The sequence below is a fragment of the Trachemys scripta genome, chromosome 5 (assembly GCF_013100865.1).
Source record: "Trachemys scripta elegans isolate TJP31775 chromosome 5, CAS_Tse_1.0, whole genome shotgun sequence".
NCBI lineage: Eukaryota > Metazoa > Chordata > Testudines > Emydidae > Trachemys > Trachemys scripta.
The window spans coordinates 132,620,905-132,646,654 of NC_048302.1; the positions used below are offsets into that span (position 1 = coordinate 132,620,905).

Here is a 25,750-nt window from a genome sequence, read left to right on the forward strand (position 1 = left end):
CCACAGCTTTGGCTTATTTGCTTCTCCTGCCACGCTGGGAAGAAGGCAGCCAGAGAGCCTGAAATCTCCTCTGGCAAATGTCAAAGCTAAGCCGGGAATAGTCTTAAACAGCTTGTTTTGTTTGGCTAATCTAAGCAAGTGAGCTCACGTCTCCTGGAAGCCTAAGGAGATTATGTGACAGGAGCCAGTGCAGCTGGGCAGACGGTGCAATGCGAGCACCCTCCTCTTCCTCCACCCAACACAGTCCCTGTTCGGTTACTGGAGAGAAGAACAAAGAGTGTCTGGGCTGAGCCTTACTGGGAAAATCCCACTGCTCCCTGGGATCATACGGTAACGTGTTGGCTCTCTATAGCACCTTCCAGCCCAGCCCAGCAGCTCAAAGGCTTTACCCAGCGCTAACCCTGCAGCCTCATGCTCCAGAGCGGGAGGAGCTAGACCCATTTCACAGAGGGGGCAAGTGAGGTACAAGGCCCCGAAGGGCACATTTTTCCAATGTGGCCTGATTTTGGATGCTTCCATTTTTCAGACCCCAGCTTTAGCTACGTCGGCCTTGATTTTCATAGGGACTGCACACCCTCAGCTCCCATTGACTTGTGCTCAGTGTGACAGAGATGGCCATTTCCTGCACTAGCCTTGAAAGACTAAGATATCTCATCTAAAGCATTGAAGTAACGGTCATTTTCTGTGGACATGGGTTTGCTGGAGCGGTTCACAAGGTGGGATTTCAAACCCCAACAATTCATCAACTGGCATTAGAACTAGTACAGTGTGAGAAGCATCCATGTGTCTGTGTCAGTCGCTATCATGATGTGTATGTCTTGCAGCAATCACGATCACAAAGGAGAACGTGTGATCTAGTGATTAGCGAACAGGCCAGGAAGGCAGAACCTCCGGGTTTAATTCCCACTCTCTGACCTTCAGCAAGTTACTTAACAGCTATCTGGGTCAGGTTTTGGCACCCGTTAATAATACCAATCATGGTTTATATGGGGGTTAACACTGCTTGCTCACCTCATCAGACTGTTGTGAGGAATCAAGCTTTGTAAAGTGCTGTGAGAACTTCCGATGAAAGGCGCTAAAAGTAAAATGTGAATATAGCAGAGTGGTTGGAAAACATATTAATACTAAAAATCTATTTCTGAACATTACTTCTACCCTCGTTGAACAACGCTTTGAGTTATGCTCGAGCTGACAGTTGGAAACAGGGGCATGTTCACATCAGGTAAACTTCAATGGAGTTGCAACCACTTACACCAGATTGGAATGTGGTCCCAAAAGGGCTACCCTCTGAAGCACGTGTGTGCATAATTCCCCATTGATGTTAACAGCGTGGATGAAAGTGTATCAACAGACTAGACCCCCAATGACAACTCAGTGTTAGTGGCTTCTAATTGCAAAAATTCTGCATGCAAATATATGGAAACAGCCATAATGATTTTTCACACACAGAAACTAGATTTTGTTAACATGCATATTAGTGCATGCTAATTAGCTCCCTCTACTGCTCCTTCCATAAGCTTGAGGAAGGCTTATGCAACACGTGTTAAGCAGCTTATTTTGGGTTGCAGCGCGTTGGAAAGCAGAAAGAAAAAAGCCAAGTTCCTAAATGCCTCAGACCAGCTCTTTCTGAGCAGCGTGGATGGTGAGCAGCCTTAGACCCTGCCTGCAGATGGTTATTAGATTGGCTGGAATTGTTGTATGCCCACTCCCATTTTCAATGCTTCATACGCCTAGGATTGTGTACGGTGTCAGTGCCTACAATAGCTCTATTCAAGAGGATCCTTTCTTCAACCTGCTCCCACCTCCCACCCCCAAAATAGTGAATCAGTAACTTTGGATGATTAAAGAGTCATCAGACTACCCAGAGGCGGGCCACTGCCCAGTATTTTTTTTAAAAGTAAAAAAAAAAAAAAGAAATGGAAGTTTGTTTGTTTTTACCATCAGCAAAAGCGTGTTGTGAAATCAGTGGTTTGCTGGGAAGCAATAGATCTTTCTGTAACCTTGCATTTACCCTCTAGAAGATTTCTCCCTTGTGCTTGTCCCCTGTTGCCATAGAGATGGTAGGCCAGAATGGGAGATATATGGCTGCCATCTTCTGGGCAAGTGGTGGATTGCCTGGTATTTTGGAAAAGTCCAAATGTCTGCCACCTGGAGCTGTTTAACACATACATCACAGGCCCATTTCAGCTATGCCAGAAGGGACCATTAGATCATCTACGTTGACCTCCTGAATAACACAGACTATAGAATCTGATCCACTTACTCCATCCATAGCCCCTGATTTGAAACTGAACAAAATGTTCTTGAATATTATTAATTCAAATGAACATTATCCCACAAACATCCTTAAAAACCACCTTTGTTTGTTAAGTGCCTCCCCCACTCCCCATCCTGGCCTGCTTCTTTGTCTCCTCCCCCTGCTAGGTCTCATCTATTAAAAACTCTTTGGGGGCAGGGACTATATGTTTGTACAGCGCCTAACTCAAGAGGGTCCCAATCCTGTTGGCCTCTAGCTACCACAATATCAATGTCATATAACAATAATGTTGCGTTCCAAGCTAAGAGACATTCCAGTGCTATTATCATGTATGATTGTGTCTAACGGCACCTCCTAAAGTACATAAAGAGACAACGCATGCCCTCAGGAACTTACAATCTAAGAGCCTGATCCTGCAAACACTTAGGCATGTGAAAAATATTCTTTACCCATTGTTGACTTCAGTGGAACTACTCGCAGGAGAATAGTTACTCAATATGCAAGCATCTGCAGGAGCGGGCCATTAATTTAGACATGATGTAAGCAACTGGAAGGGAAGGGAGATATGATGCATCATCAAGATTCTGCAGCTGCCCAGGTCAGAGAGGGTTAATACAAGGGATAATGTCGTAACAGGGCCAGCCTTATGGGTGGGTGACCACCCAGCGTGTCATGGTCAGTCCCCCACCCCATACACCCAACAAGCCCAAGGCCCCATTAGTCTCCAAGCTCTGGGTCCAGCGCTGGGGAGAGGCAGGGCTGGGAGCACCCCAGCTCAGGGCTCTTACCGTGCGCTGGGCTCCAGCTGCTACTCCTGGCTGGGTAGGGGAGGGCTGTGACTTCCTCTTTCCTTGCACGGGTCACACCTGGGGCTGGGTCAGACCCACCTCTGGGAACCTCTCCCGGCTGCAGGCAGCTCTGCACCCCTCCCCAGACGCAGGGGGAGGGGTCACTGTACGGGGAGCTGCTCCCCATCTGCCCAAGGTGCCATTTTCCCTACGGCCCAGCCCTGTGTAGTAAAGGGAGGTATTCGCTCTTTTAAGTAAATGAATGATTTAATGTCTCCTTTTGGATAGTTTCTGTGCCAGACTGGGTCTTACCAGGGAATTTGATGGATGGGTGAAGGCCTTGCAGATCAGCACAGGAAAGGCCCGTAGGAAGTGACATGGAAGAAAATGTTTGTGGAAGAAGAGGATGAATGAACCATGTGACAGATGTTAGTCACATCGCTTAATGCCCTAAACTAATGGCAGAGAATGAGGTAAGAGGGTTATGAGGGCAGTGCAGGATTCTGTATAGAATGGAGTGAAATCAAACAGGGTTTTAGGCTGGTATCATTGGCAGATCAGAGTGCCCGGGGGCAACACAGACAAGTTCATTGGGGCGGGGGAGGGGTAAAAGCCAAGATAAATGTTGGCAGTTTTATAGAGACTGGAGAACGATTATTATTTCTCAACACTGCAACCAAGAACTACATCTCCTGTACAGATTGCAACGTGCAGCGTGGAGGTCAGAGGTCCAGATGCAGCGTGGCCTGGCTGCTTGAATCAAGCTGGAGCACCTCCTGCTCAGAATTGTACCTCCATCTTAAAAATGAGAGCAGACATGGCCCACCCTGCAAGGTCTGGAGAAAACAGCATGGTTCTGTACAGCAGCCGGTTCCATGAACAATGAGTGAAGGACTGTGAAACGCAGAACAACCAATGGTAATAGATAAAATGACTAACTTTTAATAGGGTTATGCAAGGGAATCCCATGTTTGTACATTGACTAATAAGATTCATGTCATTTATTCATCACCCTGACTCAAAGAATATGTACCATTTTTCTCTACAAACACACTTTTAAGTCCCAGAACACTGTACCAAATAAACCTAGTGGGAGACAACAGATTCAGCATTATTAAAAAATGGCGCTGCAGTGGTCAGATAGATGGAAATCCTTCTTTCCAAACAATGAATCCCCGAAGGTACAAAATGTCCAAGGTGTTTCTCAGCAGGAACACATTGAAAATGTTGGCCGGGTCACTGGCTTCGATTCTTCTTCTCTATATTTTGCAAACAGTTTATGGAAATGACTGTATCGATTTAAGTAGGCAGCTTGTCCAATGACAAAGTTACGTATGTGGCTAACAGCATTGCAACAGAATTCTAGAAACACGGGGCAAGTTCCCCGGGCGCTATACATTGGTGCCGTTCATTGACGTCAAGAGAGCTACACTGGCTGCCTAGCACCTGGACCAAAACGGTTGCTTTCTTTGGTTTTGCTGTCCCCAACTCTCACAGAAGGAAGTAAATCTTTTCCATAGACCTTCGTTGACCAGACGCTAAATATGGATGCGAGGCTTGCGAAAATAAACGCTGCAAAGGTTAAGTAGAAACTTTCTCCCAGTGACGTTGCGTAGTAGTGCTTATTTAACAAATGATTGATGCTAGGCTTCTGGATTATTGTTAAGATCCAAGAACAAAGCACCAGAACGAATGCACAAAGAACGGCTGTGAAAAGAGAGTAAAGAAAAGAAAAACAGTGACTTTATGGCTGTGATTCGCAACTGACGATACCTGTAGCGGTGCTGCTAGTTAACCAGCCTCCCTTCCTTCCTCGTGACTTTGAATCATAGAAGATTGGAGTTGGAAGAGACCTCAGGAGGTCATCTAGTCCTATCCCCTGCTCAAAGCAGGACCAACCCCAACTAAATCATCCCAGCCAGGGCTTTGTCAAGCCGGGCCTTAAAAACCTCTAAGGATGGAGATTCCACCACCTCCCTAGGTAACCCATTCCAGTGCTTCACCACCCTCCTAGTGAAATAGTGTTTCCTAATATCCAACCTAGACCTCCCCCACTGCAACTTGAGTCCATTGCTCCTGGAGGGGGAGGGATAACTCAGTGGTTTGAGCATTGGGCTGCTAAACCCAGGGTTGTGAGTTCAATCCTTGAGGGGGCCACTTAGGGATCGGGGGCAAAATCCATACTTGGCCCTGCTAGTGAAGGCAGGGGGCTGGACTCAATGATCTTTACAAGGTCCTTTCCAGTTCTAGGAGATAGGATATCTCCATTAATTTATTTATTTGTTCTGTCATCTGCCACCACTGAGAACAGCCGAGCTGCATGCTCTTTGGAACCCCCCTTCAAGTAGGTGAAGGCCCGGTGTGCCAACTCCCAAAGCACCATCACACTGCCTGCTTCTCATTCAGTTCTATCCTCCAAAGCATCATGCGTGGAGTAGCCCAAGCTACAAGGCAGACCAGGGAGTGCACGGGTGGTTAAGGACTGTTTGGTTATGTAGCCTCTCCATCCCCCGACTCAACGCAATGCGGGGTTGGGTTAGGATTGTGATAATCCTCCATTTGAAGAGGACAGAGCTTTCCTCTTTTTCGGGAGAGGCTTAAGTGGGGTGGGCCTTGTAGGGGGCGAGGGACCTGCAGGACTGAGAGGATTTGGGAGTTGGAAGCGTATGATCAGTTTGTTTCTGTTTGCAGACATGAGCCTCCCCCCATTACCCCAGCTTCAGGTTAGGATAAGAGCATGATGAGAGCCTTGTCACGTTGCTAACACATTTTATAATGCCTGGAAGGATTTTCACTCTGAAGCCATTAGGCACAAATGTGCTAGAGGACAAGATGAGCACAGCTCCTGGCTTACATAAAGGGGCTATAATGTAAAAGCAATACCAGCACAAAGATCTAGTCTTTGAGACCTTGGGGAGAGAGGGGGAGGATTTTCAAAGGTATTTATGACCCTAAAATCGCAGTTAGGCACCTACAGTAACTCCTCACTTAAAGTCATCCCGGTTAATGTTGTTTTGTTGTTACGTTGCTGATCAATTAGGGAACATGCTCATTTAAAGTTGTGCAATGCTCCCTTCTAATGTTGTTTGGCAGCCGCCTGCTTTGTCCACTGCTTGCAGAAAGAGCAGCCCATTGCAGCTAGCTGATGGGGGCTTGGAACCAGAATGGACCAGCAGCCCCCCCATCAGCTCCCCGCTCCCTTAAGTTCCCTGTGCAGCAGCTGCCCAGCAGGCTAGCAATTGCTGGGCAGTTCAGGTGTCCTCCCCCCACTGTCACGTGCTGCTCCGGCCCTCTGCCTTGGAGCTGCTCCCTGGAGCCTCCTGCTTGCTGGAGAAGTGGGGGAGGGAGAAAGAGGGGGGTTAGTCAGGATGTCCCCCTCCCCCCCTACTCCTGCCCCCTGCTTACCCCTTCTCCATATAGAGCAGGGTGGGGACAGGACAGGGCTCAGGACTGAGCGAGCTTGGTGGCCGCAGCTGCTGTCTCAACTTTCTGATTTTTTTAAAGGCAATATACTTACAGTGGGTCAGCGTACTTAAAGGGGCAATGCACATCTCTCTCTCTCCCACACACAGGGTGTGTGTCTCTCTGTCTGCCATGCTGTCTCCCCTCCCTCCATTCCTGCTGCCTTGTAGAGTGTGAGGCTACATTAACAACAATGTGTTAAGCCTTGAGGGCTCAGCCAAGTACTAGTTCATCATTTAGCAGCAAGGCATTCTCTGGGAAATATCCTACCCTCTGACTTCACCACCTCAACCAAGCTTCACAATCATCATTGCTATGTACATTAAATTGTTTAAAACTTATACTGTGTGTGTATTATATCTATCTCTCTCTATATATAAAATATAGTTTTTTGTCGGGTGAAAAAAATGGCCCTGGAACCTAACCCCCGCCCCCCCTTACATTAATTCTTATGGGGAAATTGGATTTGCTTAACATTGTTTCACTTAAAGTTGCATTTTTCAGGAGCATAACTACAACGTTAAGCGAGGAGTTACTGTATACTTTTTTAGGAAAAGAATGTTATGCACCACCCAGTCTCCCGCCAGACAGGTGGGAGAGACAAAGAGAACAAACCCTGAACTGCACCCTCATAGCTATTAACAGGCAACAATTCAAAGGAACAGGCAGAACTAGGACCGTGTGTGTTGTGGTGAAGGTGACCACAGCTCCTGGTTACTGGGTCCTTTCAGTGAGTCATTGACCAGACAATGGGGGTCAGCAGACTGCCACTTCCCCAGCCATGGAGCACTCCCTAGTTGCTCTCCTATGAAAAGACCGTATTCAAGATCAATTTCTTCACCAAGAGTGTGACCCAGAAATGCAGCTTCAGGGGAGTCTACAAAACTGCCCACTTCCTCTTTGTTCTGGGTGCTGTAGACAGCGAGGGTGACCAGATAGCAAGTGTAAAAAATCAGGACGGGGTGGAGGGTAATAGGCGCCTATACAAGAAAAAGCCCCCAAAATAGGGACTATCCCTATAAAATCGGGACATCTGGTCACCCTATGGATGGCACACGTATCAACATGAGGCCCAGAGGACAGCAAGCTGTTGATGTGATGGCTGTCTGTAATGTAAGGACGTGCTCTCCAGATGCCCCGTTTAAAAATATTCTGTAGATAACTATCCAAAAAACATTGCTATGATTTATTATTATTAATAAACACAAATCCGTCTATTTCATCAACCAAACTGTGTCCAACGCCGGCTGTCTAGGTACTTATATGATCCCCATTGATAGTGTGTCAGAGTGCCTCACATACAGGTTTGATGGAAAACATTTGGACAAGAGAGTTTCATCAAAATTGAAATTTTCTGCTGGAAATGATCCATTTCACCAAAAATGTCTGTCAGGGAAAGTCAAAATGAAATGTTTCACTTCAGGTTGAGTCAATGTTAATTTCTGCATGAGGTGTTATAGCTGTGTTGGTCCCAATTGCTGGGTCTGCCTGGGCCACTATGGTGCCTCATGAGTCTTGGAGTTTTGAGTCCCTAATGCCTCCATTCTCCCCTATGGGCCTTGCTCCCGGCCTGGACTACATTTCCCATGATGCACTGAGGTCTCTGGCTGTGGCTGAGACCCCCGGTGCATTGTAAGAGTACCATGATACACGGTAGTGACTCATCCACAGATAGAAACCATGATGCATCATGAGAGATGTCCTCAGGCCAGACAGCAGGGCCAATAAGGGGAAATGGGGACATGAGGAACCTGGAACTCCAATGGGGCAGCCACAGAGAGTTACGTCAGCCTGACCTGAAACAAAACATTTCATACTGCAGGTCAGAAATTCTATTTTTTTTTTTTTTAATCAGCTCTGGTCACAAACTTTAATGAGTTTATCCTCACAATACCACTGTGAGGTAGGGAAGAGCAAAGGACAATTACGGGACGTGCCTAAATTTGTACAATAATCCTGGGAACTGAACCTCAACCCCCTGAGTCTCAAACAAGTACCTTCACCACAAGACCAGCCCTTCTTCTCCCGACGAAAGAATCTAACAGGATATCCATGGAAGCTTTAATTTCATTTAATAGAAATCTCTCATACACTTGCAACGACCTGGAACCCATCTTGCCTAGGGGCGTTTTAAGAAATGAGACACAGCCTTCTACAAAACACACCTCTATTTACACTCCAGCTTTTGCAGTACCCGGCCTCTCTTTACAACGGTGTTAGCTCCTGCCCCGATACTGTGCCAATTACATGGTCAACAAAAGGATTCTTTTCTTTCTGTTGAAGGGCTACATTCTGCAATCAGTTTCTGCTTAAGAGCAGCTTTCTTAAAAGGGCCCGGTCAAAACCAAAAACATCCCCATAAGCTGTTCAAACTGAAAAATGTACAATGGCTGATTTATAGATGCATCGATTTTAAGGCCATCAGGGACCATTGTGATCAGCTCGTGGCTTTTCATGCTGGCTGTTTACTTATTGCATTTGATTCCCCTGGGACAATGACTTTTTAATATGAATGTTTTTATAGAAATCCACGAGAAGCAGCATTCCAAAACAATACCAGAACCAGCGCAACTCAACTGGCCCAGGAGTGAGCAACCTGTGTGTGTTACCGGGCTGGGAAATTTCACTTTTGAATCTAGTTGCGTTCACCTTCTGGTTCTCCTGCACTAGCCCAATGCTGCTGCTGTTTAGGATTTCAAGCCTGCTGAGGAAAACTTACAGGTACTGTACAGGTACAAAATGAATGAACACTTTTTAAAAACTCAAACAGGAAAACTCTTCTATTCATATTAAGTTTTACAAAAACCCAATATACTTTCTGAAGACAGAACATTTGGTGGTTTAAATTAAGTTGAAAAATACCTCTTTAATGTAGGTTACAAAAATCTGTTCAACAAACAAAGTTACCTGACAAAATATGTAGGGCTGTTGCAATGATCAGACGTGCCACTCCTAGCTTCTTTATCTCTATGAAGTCAAGGAGGAAAGCAATGAAGCCCGCCAACACACTCAGGAAACAAATTCCCATCATCAAATCTACGAAGACCCATTGATCCGAAGACAGGATAACAATTTCTTCAATCAAAACAAAAAAAGCAGAATGAATACAGGACAACGTGAAATTCAATTGAATGAATAAGTACAAGACAACAGTGGCTGAATTCTCTTAATAACTCTTTCCCTGTATCCCGGGCCCTTTCCACATGCCGTGCTGCCATTGGCCATCAACATGTTGTTGAAACTAATGGACTTCGATAGCCTGTGGATTCAGGCTGACGACACCATACATTGAGCACGTAGATCTGCGGCAGGATGCACCTAGAACATTCAGTGACAAACTCATTATCTCTTTGTTGTATCCATCTCTTGCCTTGTATTTAGATTGTAACCTCTTCAGAGCAGGGGCCATCTCTTTTTTTATATGTACAGTTGTAGCGGGGTGGACACCCGCTCCTGCCCTGAGGGGCTTGGAACAGCCCTGGGAGAAGGCTGGGGCAGGGAAGGCTGATCTGATCTGGGGGCAGTAGCTGCACCTGGGCCACGCCCCAATCTGAGCCCAGCTGGCCTGTATAAAGAGGCTGGGAGCCAGACGCTCAGAAGTCTCTCTCTGCCTTCAGAGAGAGAAGGGCCTGGCTGTAGGGAGCAGAGACAGGGTACCTGTGTGGAGCAGGGCTAGGGAAAGGCTGGGGAGCTCCAGCCTGGAAAGCCCCAGGCTGCGGCCTAGGAGAAGGCCAAGGGATACTGGGGGTTGCAGAGGGCAGCCCACGGCTAGACTGAGGCAGCAGGTCCAAACCCACCCTTGCCTGTGATGAGTGGCCTATACTGCAGTCTGCCCCAGGGAGTGGGGGCTAATTGGTGACTGGCAGTGGTCTTACACTGAGGCGAGGTGGGGTTAGTGGGTAGGGGTTCCCCTGGGAGGGGAGACCCAGTGTGTGTGAGTACTGCCAGGGGGCAGCACCCAGAGCAAGGGGCACCGGGGTCCTGGGAGGGACACAGGAGCCAGAAATAGAGGACAGGGTGGATCACTGGCCTGCAGAGGGCGCTTTGGAGGCTGGATTGAGCTGATTCCCCAGGTGACCAGCAGGAGGTGCTGCAGGGGTGAGTCCGCACCCTACAACAGTACAATGGAGTTCTGGCCTCTCTGCACTATCATGATGCAAATAACATGAATAAGAGAGAGAGCGTTGAGTCCTGACACTTCTATCTTCAGAATCCCTCCAGGCTAGAAAGAATATCCTTCCCCGATCCAGAGAAGGAAGAAAGTCCTCCTGTTGCATCCCATCTAAGCAGATGCCATAAGCATTTGTGCTAAAACTGTTCAGCCTGGTGAGCAGAGTGAATAAGAAAGCCACAGTGGAAAGCCTGGTAACCCAAGTTATTCAAACTGGCTCTGGCATTTTAAACTCTCTAGCCCACTAAGGCTACAGGGTTAAAGAGAACAACTCGCCAAGGCCCTGATTCAGCAAAGAACTTAAAGCATGTTCTCAAGTCCATCCTTCTTTAGCAAAACACTTAAGTCCATGCTTAAGTCCCATTGAATAACAATAAATAATGCCTAGCTCTTTTATAGCGCTTCTCGGCAACAGACCTTAAAGTACTTTACAAAGGAGATAACTATCATCCCATTTTACAAATGGGGAAACTGAGGCAGGGAGCAACAATGTTATTTGCCTGAGGTCACCCAGCTGGCCAGTGGCAATGCCAAGAAATCAATAGGAAATCAGATTTGTGGTGGTGAGGCGAATTTGGTGCTCTCTGAATAGTTCAATTGTGCTTGTGTTTATGATTTATGGCTGGGACCCTAGAGCCTGGGATAGACACTCCAGATTTCCATTGATCTAAAGCCAATGGAAAGACTTCAAAGGGGGCTTAACAGACCTTAAAAAAGAAAGGATAGAAATATAAAGTTACAAAACCCTGGATTTTCCGGGAAGAATGGGAGATGATCAATTGCACCTTGTATCCGTAGAGACCAGCCAAAAGGCCACCAGATTTTGTAAATTTGAGAGCAGCACTCCGAGAGCGTCAATATGGATGCAAGAAAAGATCTGTAAGAGTTGTTCTGTTAGAAGAACAAGTGGGTGAGTATCGTATCAAAGAGTACACACCTATTGGGTTGCTAGCACATTTGAAACAACTGCCCTAGTTTTCATTCTTAAGTGATTCAACACACCTTGCTAGATATTAACATGAGCTTGGCCTGTGTGCCACATAGAGGGGATAAAATGTTGTCAGAGCCACTGTTACAAGACGGTGGGTCCTGATTTCAGCTCTGAAAACTTGCATTCAGATCCTGTTTTATGAAGACACAAATGAAAATGTACTTGGTAATTTTAGACACACAGGGGCTTGGGCATTGATTGGCGGAGCTGTGTGAGTATGACACATTCACCACAGAGACAGAGGCACAGAGAAGACAACAAGGAACACACACACACACACACCATAGAACTGGAAGGGACTCGAGAGGTCATCTAATCCAGTCCCCTGGACTCAAGGCAGGATTAAGTATTATCTAGACCATCCCTGACAGGTGTTTGTATAACCTGCTCTTAAAAATCTCCAATGATGGAGATTCCACAACCTCCCTGGGCAATTTATTCCAGTGCTTAACCACCCTGACAGTTAGGAAGTTTTTCTTAGTGTCCAACCTAAACCGCCCTTGCTGCAATTTAAGCCCATTGTTTCTTGTCCTATCCTCAGAGGTTAAGGAGACAATTTTTCTCCCTCCTCCTTTTAACAATCTTTCATGTACTTGAAAACCTATGTTCTATGATAAATGAAGGGGCTGGGGGTATCTACTTTTTATGGACACCCAGCTAGCCAGTTAACTACAAAATCCCTTTTAGTAGCTGTTCTCTACTTGCTGTAAAGGGTTAAAAAATCTGACTGCATGCATAGGTAAAAGGAAGTGAGTGGGCACCTGGCCAGGAGAGCCAATGGGAAGGCTAGAACTTTTAAAAATTGAAACAAGACTCCCCTTTTGTCTGTCTGTTGCTCTCTGGAGAGGAGAGACAGAGCAGCAATGCTGTAAGAAGCTTTGAGCCAGGTATGAAAAATCAGCAGATCATACCTAGAAACTACTCATTTGAAACCCCAGATATGTAAGTAGATCAGGAAATGTCTAGAAAGACGTGATTATGTTTATCTCTTATTTCTTTATGGCTTGTGGACTCCTCTGAGCTAACCCTAGATACTTTTGTTTTGCTTGTAACCTTTAAGCTGGACCTCAAGAAAGTTATTTTGATGCTTAATCCTTATAAGGGGTTCTTTTTAAAATCTAGCAATAGTCTGAGTTTTTAGATGTATTTCCTTTCTTTTTATTTTTAATAAAATTTACCTTTTTTAAGAACAGGATTGGATTTTTGGTGTCCTAAGAGGTTTGTACACATGTTGTTTAATTAGCTGGTGGCAACAGCTGATTTCCTTTGTTTTCCTTTCTCAGCTCGTCCCTGGAGGGGGGATGAAAGGGCTTGAGGGTACCCCACAGGAAGGAATTCCTAAGTGTGCCTTCTTGGTTTCTAAAAGGGTTTTTTTGCACTTGGGTGGTGGCAGCATCTACCCATCCAATGTCAGAGAAAAGCTCTAACCTTGGAAGTTTAATATAAGCCTGGAGTGGCCAGTATTAATTTTTAAAGTTGCGGGCCCCCACCTTCTGCACTCAAAGTGTCAGAATGGGGAATCAACCTTGACATGTCCCCTCTCAGTCTTCTCTTCTGCAGACTAAACAAACCCATTTTTTTTTTCAATCTTCCTTCACAGGTCATGCTTTCTAGATGTTTAATCATTTTTGTTGCTCTTCTCTGGACTTTCTCCAATTTACCCATATCTTTCCTGAAATGTAGCACAACACTCCAGCTGAGGTCTAATCAGCACGGAGTGGAGCAGAAGAATTACTTCTCATTTCTTGCTTACAACACTCCTGCTAATACAACCCAGAATGATGTTCGCTTTTTTTACAACAGCGTTACACTGTTGACTCATATTTAGCTTGTGATCCACTATGACCCCCAGATCCCTTTCCGCAGAACTCCTTCCTAGGCCGTCATTTCCCATTTTGTATGTGCGCAACAAATTGTTCCTTCCTAGGTGGAGTACTTTGCATTTGTCCTTATTATATGGAGATATACCTATCTCATAGAGCTGGAAGGGACCCTTCACTAGCAGAACCAAGTACTAATTTTGCCCCAGATCTCTAAGTGGCCCCCACAAGGACTGAACTCACAATCCTGGGTTTAGCAGGCCAATGCTCAAACCACTGAGCTATCCCCCTCCAATCCTAATGACGTCAGACTATTTCTCCAGTTTGTCCAGATCATTGTCCAGCATGACCCTGACAAACAGCTAAGATAGCTTTTGGGATAAGTGCAGGCTTGAGAGGAACTTGGAATTGTGAGCAAAGCCACTGTCCCCTGTGTTTGATTCCTGCTGCATTCATTGAAACACAACTTGGCACATTCTTTGTAAATGAACAGGTCTGCATCAAATAAATTATCTATTATCAATTTCTCCTCCTACAGAAACAACCCTCAGAATCCTGAATATTGGCTAGCCATTTAGTGCGGCCAGCAGATGTTTAATATTCACGGCTACTTTCCAGGTATGTTTCTCTACAAGAGATTAGACACAATAGACTTTGGCAGGAACTTTTGGGTCTCAGTAGGTATATCCGCTACAAATAATGTTGCTGTGGAGACTTTCTATAGAAATGATTTTTTTTACCAGTCTACGGTTTGGTTGTCTGTAGGATCTTGTCTAGGATCAGTCTAGAAAAGCATGCCAATGTGATAGAGGCCTTCAGTGTATCAGCAGAGGCCTCACAGCCTACTGGTGCAGTTATTAACAACATGGGTGGGGTACTTTGTTTAGTTTGTCACCAGGAAGATTTTTTTTAAAGGTCCTATTTCATAAATTACACATTCAGCTTCCTGACCTTACTGGGAAACTCTCATTCTGACTGGTCAGCCCCCTCTAGCACAGGGGAATGGGAACACAATTCTCTTTCCTTTCCAGGATGATGGGAATCACTTTTCTTTCGGTTGTTTTGGAGACATTTGGCTCTTTTTAAAAGTAATAATTCATAGAATCATATCATAGAATATCAGGGTTGGAAGGGACCTCAGGAGGTCATCTAGTCCAACCCCCTGCTGAAAGCAGTACCAATCCCCAACTAAATCATCTCAACCAGGGCTTTGCCAAGCCTGACCTTAAAAACCTCTAAGGAAGGAGATTCCACCACCTCCCTAGGTAACCCATTCCAGTGATTCACCACCCTCCTAGTGAAAAAGTTTTATCCTAATATCCAACCTAAACCTCCCCCACTGCAACTTGAGACCATTACTGCTTGTTCTGTCAGCTGCCACCACTGGGAACAGTCTAGATCCATCCTCTTTGAAACCCCCTTTCAGGTAGTTGAAAGCAGCTATCAAATCCCTCCTCATTCTTCTCTTCTGCAGACTAAACAATCCCAGTTCCCTCAGCCTCTCCTTATAAGTCATGTGCTCCAGGCCCCTAATCATTTTTGTTGACCTCCGCTGGACTTGTTCCAATTTTTCCACATTACTCCAGATGAGGCCTCACCAATGTCGAATAGAGGGGAATGATCACATCCCTCAATCTGCTGGCAATGCCCCTACTTATACAAGTGTCAAATCCAGTGTTCTCCCTCCATCTCTCACCCCAGAATCAGGTTATTCTTCCAAGAAAAGCCTTTCCCAGGGTGAAACGTGATATGGTAGTGTATGATAGAGCTCAGGCAGGTGGGAGGAAGAGTTTACGTGGCAGATGGCTTTTGGAACACCTTCCTCAGAAGTCAAAATCTAAGGAGGAAGTACAGCCTTGTAGAAAGGTTCCTTGTTTGTGCTTTTATAGCAAGAACAGGAACCACATACTAATCACACCGTGATTCCTAGACTCACAAGTAGCCCCTTTGTCTCTTCAAGTGGTTCCCTCATATGTATCTTTACAGCAGTAAGAAGAACAGGAGTACTTGTGGCACCTTAGAGACTAACAAATTTATTAGAGCATAAGCTTTCGTGGACTACAGCCCACTTCTTCGGATGCATATAGAGTGGAATAAATATTGAGGAGATATATATACACACACACATACAGAGAGCATAAACAGGTGGGAGTTGTCTTACCAACTCTGAGAGGCCAATTAAGTAAGAGAAAAAAAACTTTTGAAGTGATAATCAAGATAGCCCAGTACAGACAGTTTGATAAGAAGTGAGAGAATACTTACAAGGGGAGATAGATTCAATGTTTGTAATGGCTCAGCCATTCCCAGTCCTTATTCAATCCTGAGTTGATTGTGTCTAGTTTGCATATCAATTCCAGCTCAGCAGTCTCTCTTTGGAGTCTGTTTTTGAAGTTTTTCTGTTGTAAGATAGCCACCCGCAGGTCTGACATTGAATGGCCAGACAGGTTAGTGTTCTCCCACTGGTTTTTGAGTATTATGATTCCTGATGTCAGATTTGTGTCCATTAATTCTTTTGCGTAGAGACTGTCCGGTTTGGCCAATGTACATGGCAGAGGGGCATTGCTGGCACATGATGGCATATATCACATTGGTAGATGTGCAGGTGAACGAGCCCCTGATGGTATGGCTGATGTGATTAGGTCCTATGATAATGTCACTTGAATAGATATGTGGACAGAGTTGGCATCGGGGTTTGTTACAAGGATAGGTTCCTGGGTCAGTGGTTTTGTTCAGTGATGTGTGGTTGCTAGTGAGTATTTGCTTTAGGTTGGGGGGGGTTGTCTGTAAGCGAGGACAGGTCTGTCTCCCAAGATCTGTGAGAGTAAAGGATCATCTTTCAGGATAGGTTGTAGATCCCTGATGATGCGCTGGAGAAGTTTTAGTTGGGGGCTGAAGGTGACAGCTAGTGGTGTTCTGTTATTTTCTTTGTTGGGCCTGTCTTGTAGGAGGTGACTTCTGGGTACTCGTCTGGCTCTGTCAATCTGTTTTTTCTTTACAGCAGTCGTTCTCAACCCATTTACCATTGTGGGCTGCATATGCAGCCCACAATGTATTATGTGGGCGAATCCAGTACTATCTGTATGGCCCTGAGGATGTCACATGGACTGCAGCTCTGTGCTGATCGAGTCACAGGTTGAGAACCACTGCTTTACAGTATATAGGAAAACTCCTGTGAGTCTGGACTTCTCAGATCTAACAGGTTCCTTAAAAATAAGCAGGGACTTTGCCATAACACGCCAGAGACAGGAATTGTTTGTCTTCTGAAGACTTGAGGGGACTGAATCTAACCGTGTGTCTCAGAGGCTGATTTTTCCTTTGACAGTTTGCCATTGAGACTTTAGACCCTTTCCTCCTCTGGGTTGGAGGCAGAGCTTTGCCCTTCCCTGTTTGATTTGATCTGATTTTCTTTGGCTCACCATCAGGATAAAGTTCCAAATTGTATAGAATCCCAAGGACACCTTCCTGGATGTCAAACACCGAGGCCGCTTTAGCAAAACGTCAGTGTGCCACGCTCCATCCTGATAGGCCTAAGGTGGCAGATTTGGCCAGGCCGTCCCTTTGTCAGGATGGAGGGGCAGCCAAGCCAAATCGGAGTGGTGTTGCAACGCTGCGCACCAGGTCACAATGCCACGCACTCAAATTTGGCCCAGCCATATGTAGTCAAATTATATGGTGTCAAATTATAGCAGAGAGTGAAAATGCCCAGAGAAAGGCAACAAAGAGGAAAGGAAAGTCCCATCACTTGGAACAATTAAACACTGGATAAAGCACTAGAAAACATAATACTGGGAAGAATCCACCACTCTAGCAAAGGGGAATACCTGGTGTAGGGGACCTAGCAGAAAATTAATGTTGATGATTGAGACTTACATAAGACAAGTCATTTATGTATAGGCCTTATTAGCTTGCAGAGTGCTTATTATTATTAGCAACTTGTAGCATCCAGGTCCTATTTATAGGTTAAAAACCCACTAAAATTAAGCTACTCACAGGTAGCAGCATTAATCAAATTCATTGCTGCTAGTGCCACCAAATAGATCAGAAAACTAGAATGATTTAGCCTGGAAAAGAGAGGAGTTTGAGAGGACTTGATGGAAGACCAGAAATTAAAGATTGAAGAGAACAGTGAGATAACCGATCAGTTCTTTCTTTTTGACAGTGTCACACAACACGAGAACTCATGTAGATTCATGGTAAGTATATTAGAGGAAAAAAACACAAGGAAATATTTCTGCCCATATTGTGTGCAGCGTTCACCACCACAGTCACAGAAGCACAGTACCACACAACTAAACAGGTGCATAATCACAGAAATAATTGAAATGCAGGGCTGGAAGGGACCTCAGTAGGTCATCCCGTACAGTCCTCTGCACTCAAGGCAGGACTACATAATAATTATCAGACCATCCCTGACATGTTTGTCTAACCTGTTCTTAAAATCCTCTAATGATGGAGATTCCACAACCTCCCTAGGCAATTTATTCCAGTGCTTACTCACCCTGACAGTTAGGAAGTTTTCCCTAATGTCCAACCTAAACCTCCCTTGCTGCAATATAAGCCCATTGCTTCTTGTCCTAGGCACAAAGAACAATTTTTCACCTTCCTCCTTCTAACAACCTTTAATGTACTGGAAAACTGGTATGTCTCCCCTCAGCCTTCTCTTCTGCAGACTAAACAAACCCAATTTTTTTCAATCTTTCCTCAGAGGTCATGTTTTCTAGACCTTTAATCATTTTTGTTGTTTTCCTCGGGACTTTCTCCAATTTGTCCACATCTTTCCTGAAATGTGGCGTGCAGAACTCCGTTCATAGAATCACAGAAGATTAGGGTTGGAAGAGACCTCAGGAGGTCATCTAGTCCAACCCCCTGATCAAAGCAGGATCAACCCCAACTAAATCATCCCAGCCAGGGCTTTGTCAAGCTGGGCCTTAAAAACCTCTAAGGAAGGAGATTCCACCACCTCGCTAGGTAACGCATTCCAGTGCTTCACCACCCTCCTGGTGAAATAGGATTTCCTAATATCCAACCTAGACCTCCCCAACTGCAACTTGAAACCACTGCTTCTTGTTCAGTCATCTGCCATCACCGAGAGCAGCCTAGCTCCATTCTCTTTGGAACCCCCCCATTCAGGTAGTTGAAGGCTGCTATTAAATCCCCCTCACTCTTCTTTTCTGCAGACTAAATAAACCCAGTACCCTCTCCTCATAAATCATGTTCCCCAGCCCCCTAATCATTTTAGTTGCCCTCCACTGGACTCTGTCCACATCCTTTCTGTAGTGGGGGGCCCAAAATTGGATGCAATACTCCAGATGGCCTCTGGCCTCACCACTGCTGAATAGAGGGGAATAATCATTTCCCTCGATCTGCTGCAATGCTCCTACTAATGCAGCTTAATATGCCGTTAGCCTTCTTGGCAACAAGGGCACACTGTTGACTCATACCCAGCTTCTCATCCACTGTAATCCCCAGGTCCTTTTCTGCAGAACTGCCGTTTAGCCAGTTGGTCCCCAGCCTGTAGCAGTGCATGGGATTCTTCCATCCTAAGTGCAGGACTCTGCACTTGTCCTTGTTGAACCTCATCAGATTTCTTTTGGCTCAATCCTCCAATTTGTATAGGTCACTCTGGGCCCTATCCCTACCCTCCAGGATATCTATCTCTCTCCCCAGCTTAGTGTTATCAGTGAACTTGCTGAAGGTGCAATCCATCCCATAATCCAGATCATTAATGAAGATGTTGAACAAAACTGGCACCCGGACCGACCCCTGGGGCACTCTGCTTGATACCTGCTGCCAACTAGACATCGAGCCGTTGATCACTACCTGTTGAGCCTGACAATCTAGCCAGCTTCCTAGCCACCTTATAGTCCATTCATCCAATCTATACTTCTTTAACTTGCTGGCAAGAATACTGTGGGAGACCATATCGAAACATAACCCAAACACCTCCCGGGTGTGGTGTTCTGTTCCATCTAGTGGCACCGAGACCACTTGAAGAGAGCCATTAGGGAGCCTGCTCTACAACTTTAGCTAATAGCTATATGGCTTGAGGCTTATGCACTAAGCTCCACAAGTCCCAGGTTTGATCCCTCCCAATGATGACCGGGGTCTGTCAGTATTACAAAAAGCTTTGCTAAAGTCAAGGTATATCACGTCCACCGCTTTCCCCATATCCACAGAGCCAGTTATCTCATCATAGAACGCAATCAGGTTGGTCAGGCATGACTTGCCCTTGGTGAAGGTGTTCCTGATCACCTTCCTCTCCTCCAAGTGCTTCAAAATGGATTCCTTGAGGACCTGATCCATGATTTTTCTGGGGCAAGAGGTGAGGCTGACCGGTCTGTAGTTCCCCGGATTCTCCTTCTTCCCTTTTTTAAAGATGGACACTATATTTACCTTTTTTCAGTTGTCTAGGACCTCCCTCAATTGCCATGAGTTTTCAAAGGTAATTGCCGTTTGAGGCCTTATCAGAACGGACCAGAGTATTTAATCCTGCTGAGGCAAGATTAAATATATCTAGATCATCCCTGACAAGTGTTTGTCTAACTTAAAAACCTCCAATCACCAGGATTTCAGATCCACAGTCAGCAGCAGCCTGTTCCAGTGCTTACTGATCCTAATAGTTGAAAGTTTTTCCTAATATCTAATCTAAATATCCCTTTCTGCAAACTACGTTGATTGCTTATTGTCCTACCCTCAGTGGACATGGAGAACAGTTGATCACTGTCTTTTTTTTTTTTTTTTTTTTTTTAAAACAACCTTTCACATATTTTCATCTTCCACGACACCTTCTCTTCTGTACACTAAACTAAACATGCCCAATTCTTTCAATCTTTCCTCATCGGTTTCTAAATCTCTTATTGTTGTTGCTCTCCTCTGAAATCTCACCAATTTGTTCACAGTCTTCCAGCTGAGGCCTCCCCAGTGCAGGAAAGAGCAGAACAATTACCTCCCTTGTCTTACATACACAGTCCTGTTAATATATCCTAAAATGACATTTGCCTTCTTCACAACAGCATTATACTGTTGGCTTATATTCAATTTGTGATCCACTATAGCCACTCTGATACTTTTCTGCAATACTGCTTCAAAGATCGTTACTCCCCACTTTGTGTTTGTGCATTTGCTTTTTCCTTCCTATATGTAGTATTTTGCACTTGTTTTTACTGAATTTCATCTTACTGATTTCAGACCAATTATCCAATTTATCAAGATCATTCTGAATTCTAATCCTGTCCTCCAAACTGCTTGCCAGTGTGGGGTCATCTGCAGTTTTTATAAACATTCTCCACTCTATCATCCATGTTGTTTGTGAAAATATTGACTAATACTGGACCCTGGACAGACCCCTGTAGGACCCGTATGTGATATGCCCTCTCAGTTTCACAGAAAACCATTCATATTCTGAATACGGTCTTTAAACCAGTTGTGCACCCAACTTATAGTAATTTCATCTAGACCGTATTTCCCTACTTTTCTTATGAAAATGTTGGGCTGTATCAAAAGCCTTATTACAGTCCAGATGTATCATCTCTATTGATTTCCCTCTCCCCTGCAGGCTAGGTTCCCTGTCAAAGAAGGAAATGAGATTGGTTTGGCATGATTTGTTCTTGGCAAATCCATATTGGCTGTTACTCATTCTTCTGATGCATTGGGCACTGCATGACATGGATCCAGTCTGGCAAATACTCTACCCCTTAATAGGGCAGCCATCTCAAAAGAGGTTAAGTACCTGCACCTTCTGGAAACTCGAGGAAAGGACCAGCTGAAAGGACAGAGACCATCTCTGAACAAACTCACCCAAGAGAGCCAGGTTAGCCCCTGCCCAGACCACACTCCCCCCCTCCCCAAGACTATGGTTCACCCTTCGGCACCCACAAACAACTCACTGGAGACAGCCAGGCTCCCTCACTGCCCCTCCCCCTCCCAACTGTGAAATCCAGCCTCCTCCTGGGATCACCAAAGAGGGGGTCCCTCCTCCCCGCCCGCATATGATCCTCTGTGCCAGACCCCTCCCCCGCCCGACCTCTGCCCCCTCCCAGCCACCAGGCCTCTCTTTTTTCCTTCTCTCCAGGGTTGCCTACCTCTTACCCTTTAACCTCCTCCCCCATATCCCTTCTTCCCACCTGAGGGTGGGTCCTGTGCACCCTGGAACCCCTCTCCCTAGAGCTGTCTCACCTGTGCTCTGCGTTTCATTCAGCCACTGCTGGGACTGCAGGCGGGTGGGCACCCCGAAGACGTAGATGACGGCCCAGTAGTCCGACCTCTGCAGCAGATGAAGGGGCACGTTGGTCTCCAGCGTGATCCAGGCCAGGTTGGAGATGGCGATGCTCAGGGCTGCCACACCCAGGCACTGGCACGTGGCTGCGGCCAGGCTCTGCTGCGTGGCCCTCGACAGCTGCCACAGCTCCTCGTGGATGGAGCGGGCTTGCAGGTGGGCGACTAGGGCCAACAGTCCTGAGTTGTCGCTGACGGCCGACGAATCCCCCTTCATCACCACCCACTGCCAGGGGGAGCCGGTCCCCGGCTGGTTTACAAAGCGAGGCTGGCTACATTCTGCCCCCAACCGTCTGCATCAGTCCCTTCCGCAGCAGGCCACGCCCCTTCCGCCCACCAATGGCGGAGGCTGCCGTGGCTTTAGCACCGCCCCTCACAGCCGCAGCCCCGCCCTCTGGGCCTGCTAACACCAATCACAGGCTGCCCCCTGCCCCAGTCCTTATAGCGACCATTACCAGCCAGTCCCGCGGGCCTGGGCCCTGCCCGCTCCTTGTTAATTATTTCACAGCAGTAGGGTGGTCAGATAGCAAGTGGGAAAAATTGGGATGGGGTGGGGGGCAATAGGAGCCCATATTAAAAAAAAAAAAAGAGCCCCAAATATCAGGACTGTCCCTATAAAATCGGGACATCTGGTCACCCTTCACAGCAGTGCCCCAGCCAGGCTGGAGGCCACTGGGTGCTAGGTGCTGTACAGACACATGGCAAAAGACAGTCCCAGCCCCCAAGAGCTTACCGTCTTATTTGAGTTGAGATGCCACATGTGGGCGTCACAAACCAAGAGGGTAGATGAGGGTAACAGAGCTAGGAGCGTGGGCTAGCTACGCGCACAGCCAGATGGCCAGGCATCCTAGGGTATGTCTACACTGTACCAAATACCACCCCTAGCTGTGTGTTTCAGAGCCTGGGTCAACTGACTCATGCTTATGCTATGTGTAGAGTTATGGCCTTTGAAATGCAAAAAAACTCCTCCCCCAACCCCCACCACACCCCCAACCCCAAGGCAACTACAACACCCCCCTTCAACAGCCACTTATAGTGGCTCAAACCCCCTCTGTGTCTCTCTCTCTCTCTCTCTCTCTCACACACACACACACACACACACACACACACACACACACACACACACACACACANACACACACACACACACACACACACACACACACACACACACACACACACACACAGTGTTTGCGTGTTGGTGGGCAGACAGCTGCTGTATTTTCACCAGTTTTGATGGGTTCTCGCTGACACTGCGGAAGTAGGAACACTGCAGCTTCGTTAGCTGGACACTGAAACTTTTAGCATTCGATAGCCCCCAAACCTGGCAGATTAAATTATTTTTCTGGCAACTGGCAAATCCATAAAAAAAACTCAACTCAGCCAGGCTGGTCAAACACTGGCCAGGTGCTAACCCTAGCTATGGGGCTAACAGTGGCATGGTAGACGTTCCGGCTTGGGTTGGAGCCTGAGCGCTGAAAGCCGGTGGGGGTCAGGGTCTGGGCTCAGATCAAGCAGGAACATCCATACTACTATTTTTAGCCATGCAGCGTGAGCTGAAGTCAGTTGACCCGGGCTCTGAGACTTGCTGCTGTCCCCCACCCCGCCCCCTTTCCTTGCAGTGTAGAAGTACCTGTGTTGGTTGACACTACTCAGGCCTGCATGTGTCACAGCTTGCTGCCTAGAGCATGCACATGCCCTTCCCTTTACCATCCCTCACCTCATTTCTGGGCTCACTGACCATCCTCCAAACTGTGTTGGAAGACAAGGGGAAACCCAGATTACCCTGTGGAATTAGGGCAATGTCCAGGAAGGAGTAGGGCCGGCTTGAGGATATTAGGAGGGGGAATTCCCAGGGAGGCAGGATTAGAGGAAAGGACCAGCAGGGATACCAGGCACTTGTTCCTATCTCTGTTTCGGACTTTGCTCTGACAAACCTTTGTGCCTCAGATTCTCCACCTGTAAAACAGTAGATTTGGAATCTTTGCATACAATGGAGATGAGGCAGTTTATTGATGGCACAGGGGCTCTGATCAGTGGCGATGAGCTGTCATGAATGCCACATACCATTGGGATCCCCACCCATACCAAGGGGGAGATGCTGGAAGCCCCCACACCAACACCTTGTATTCTAATTCATGCAAATACATTGGGTATTGCGAGGGAGGGGAAGAGGTCACCTCTCCCCCATTTAGAGATGCTCTTTCCCTCCATCTCTTTCCCCCCATCTCTTTCCCCTCTTTGTATTATAGAGTGGAGAAGAAAAAGGAGGGAAAATAGCTCGGGGAGGGGGAGGAGGGAAGAGAATAGGGAGGGCCTAGAGAGGGAGGAAATAAATGATTTAGGGAGGAGTGGATTTAGTGGAAGAAAGATAGAGAGAAGGGGGTGGAGGGATGGGGGATGAGTCCCGCCCACTCCATTCCCCATTCCAAATCCTTCTCGCTTCCTTCCATGAAAACTCAATTTCGCCCTGCCAGCCCTACCTTGTGCACCTCATGGCAGGCTGGTATCACACGCTACCCATTACCAGCCAAGCCTTGCATCTTTCACCGGCCAATGCCAGTCCAGCAGGCGACACTGATCATTATTACAGGAGCACCTCCAAGATCCCATCAGGCTTGGGGTCCCTTTGTTGCCAGGTGCCGGACAAACCCGGAGAGAAAGAGAGGCGCGCTGCCCTGAAGAGCTGTACAGTGTTTCTGACTCAGACACGACAGACTTCGGTAACGTGGCGCACCCTCTGACTCGAGCCCCTTCCAGAAGGTGAGAATTGAATCCTCAAAAACGTTGCAAAATCAGGAAATGCAGTTAAGGTGATACTTCCCACACAATGCAGCCGTGCAACCTTAACTCTGCCCCTTTCAATCTTTTCCCTCAGGCATCCCTCAGAGAGGCCACAGAACCCTACCCCTTCCTTAAACATTTGTATTCAGAGGAATCACTGCCAGCCAGCGATAAGTACCCCCAAAGTAACAGTGGTGCACGGCCCGTCCATTGGAACACCGAACAGGAATCCTGGCCTACAATCGCGGTGGAGACAGAGAAAATGGCAGTTTTTATTAGGGGGAAATGGGCTACTGGGATGTTCCTCTTTGGCACTGCAGCAGGAGCAGTTACAGCTGCATGCAGGTTTGTGGGGGAAGCGTCGCTTTGCCTGGATTGTCTGGTTTTCCAGGGTTGCTAATTTAGTATACAAGAGTTTAAAAGGCACAAGGCACCGCTGGGAGCCTTCAGCCTCAACTCCATGGTAACAAAGCTGCTTCCCTGTGAATTTCCATCAGGGTTTTATTTAAATGGGGGGTGATGGGAGTGCAGCGGTAGCGGGGTTCCTGTGCACTCCTCACAGCCCCTCAGCTACCCCAGACACCCCTTTCCTTTGTCTCCTCTGGATGTAGCCGCCAGAATCCCTGACAGAGGGCCTCCGCCTCTCCCTGGAGAAGGGAAATTATGAATGAGAGATTCCTCTAAAGCTCCTTAGTACCAAAGCAGCCAGGATGGCTTCCAGTCTCTAACCAAGCTCCTTAAGAGCCAAAATCTCTTATGGATGGGGGGACTGAGCCACACAGATTAAAGAGGCACTCAACGTCTGGGAGCTAGGCCTCCAACCTAGACCTCCTGAGTCATAGTCCAGCACCTCAACCCCAAGACCCCCATTCCTCCTAAATCTCTCCGGGGTGGGGTGTTCTGGGCTCAGAACTCAGAAGGGTGCCTGTCTCCATTTTGTTTTTTTTGCTCTCATTCTGTAAGTAGGCTGTGGAGCACAGGACACGGCCTCAGTTGGGAGACTGTAGACTCACCCGTAGATCTTGGTGAAGGTTGGCAGCCCTGCAAACTAGGTCAGTAGGTCATCAACACACCTCTTTCAGCTGACAAAGCTGATGGTGCTGCAATCCAAAACTAAACCCGCTTGCAAAGGCAGTCTACAGCCTTGCTCAGACTAGGCTGTGACGGGGTGGTGTTCGATCAAATAAGTATAATTCATAACAG

At 46.8% G+C, this 25,750-nt stretch overlaps 1 pseudogene; it reads right to left on the minus strand.

The window, feature by feature from the left end:
* Positions 1–4,057: 4,057 nt before the first annotated feature.
* Positions 4,058–23,507, minus strand: LOC117878385 (annotated as a pseudogene).
* Between the last annotated feature and the right edge of the window lie 2,243 nt (positions 23,508–25,750).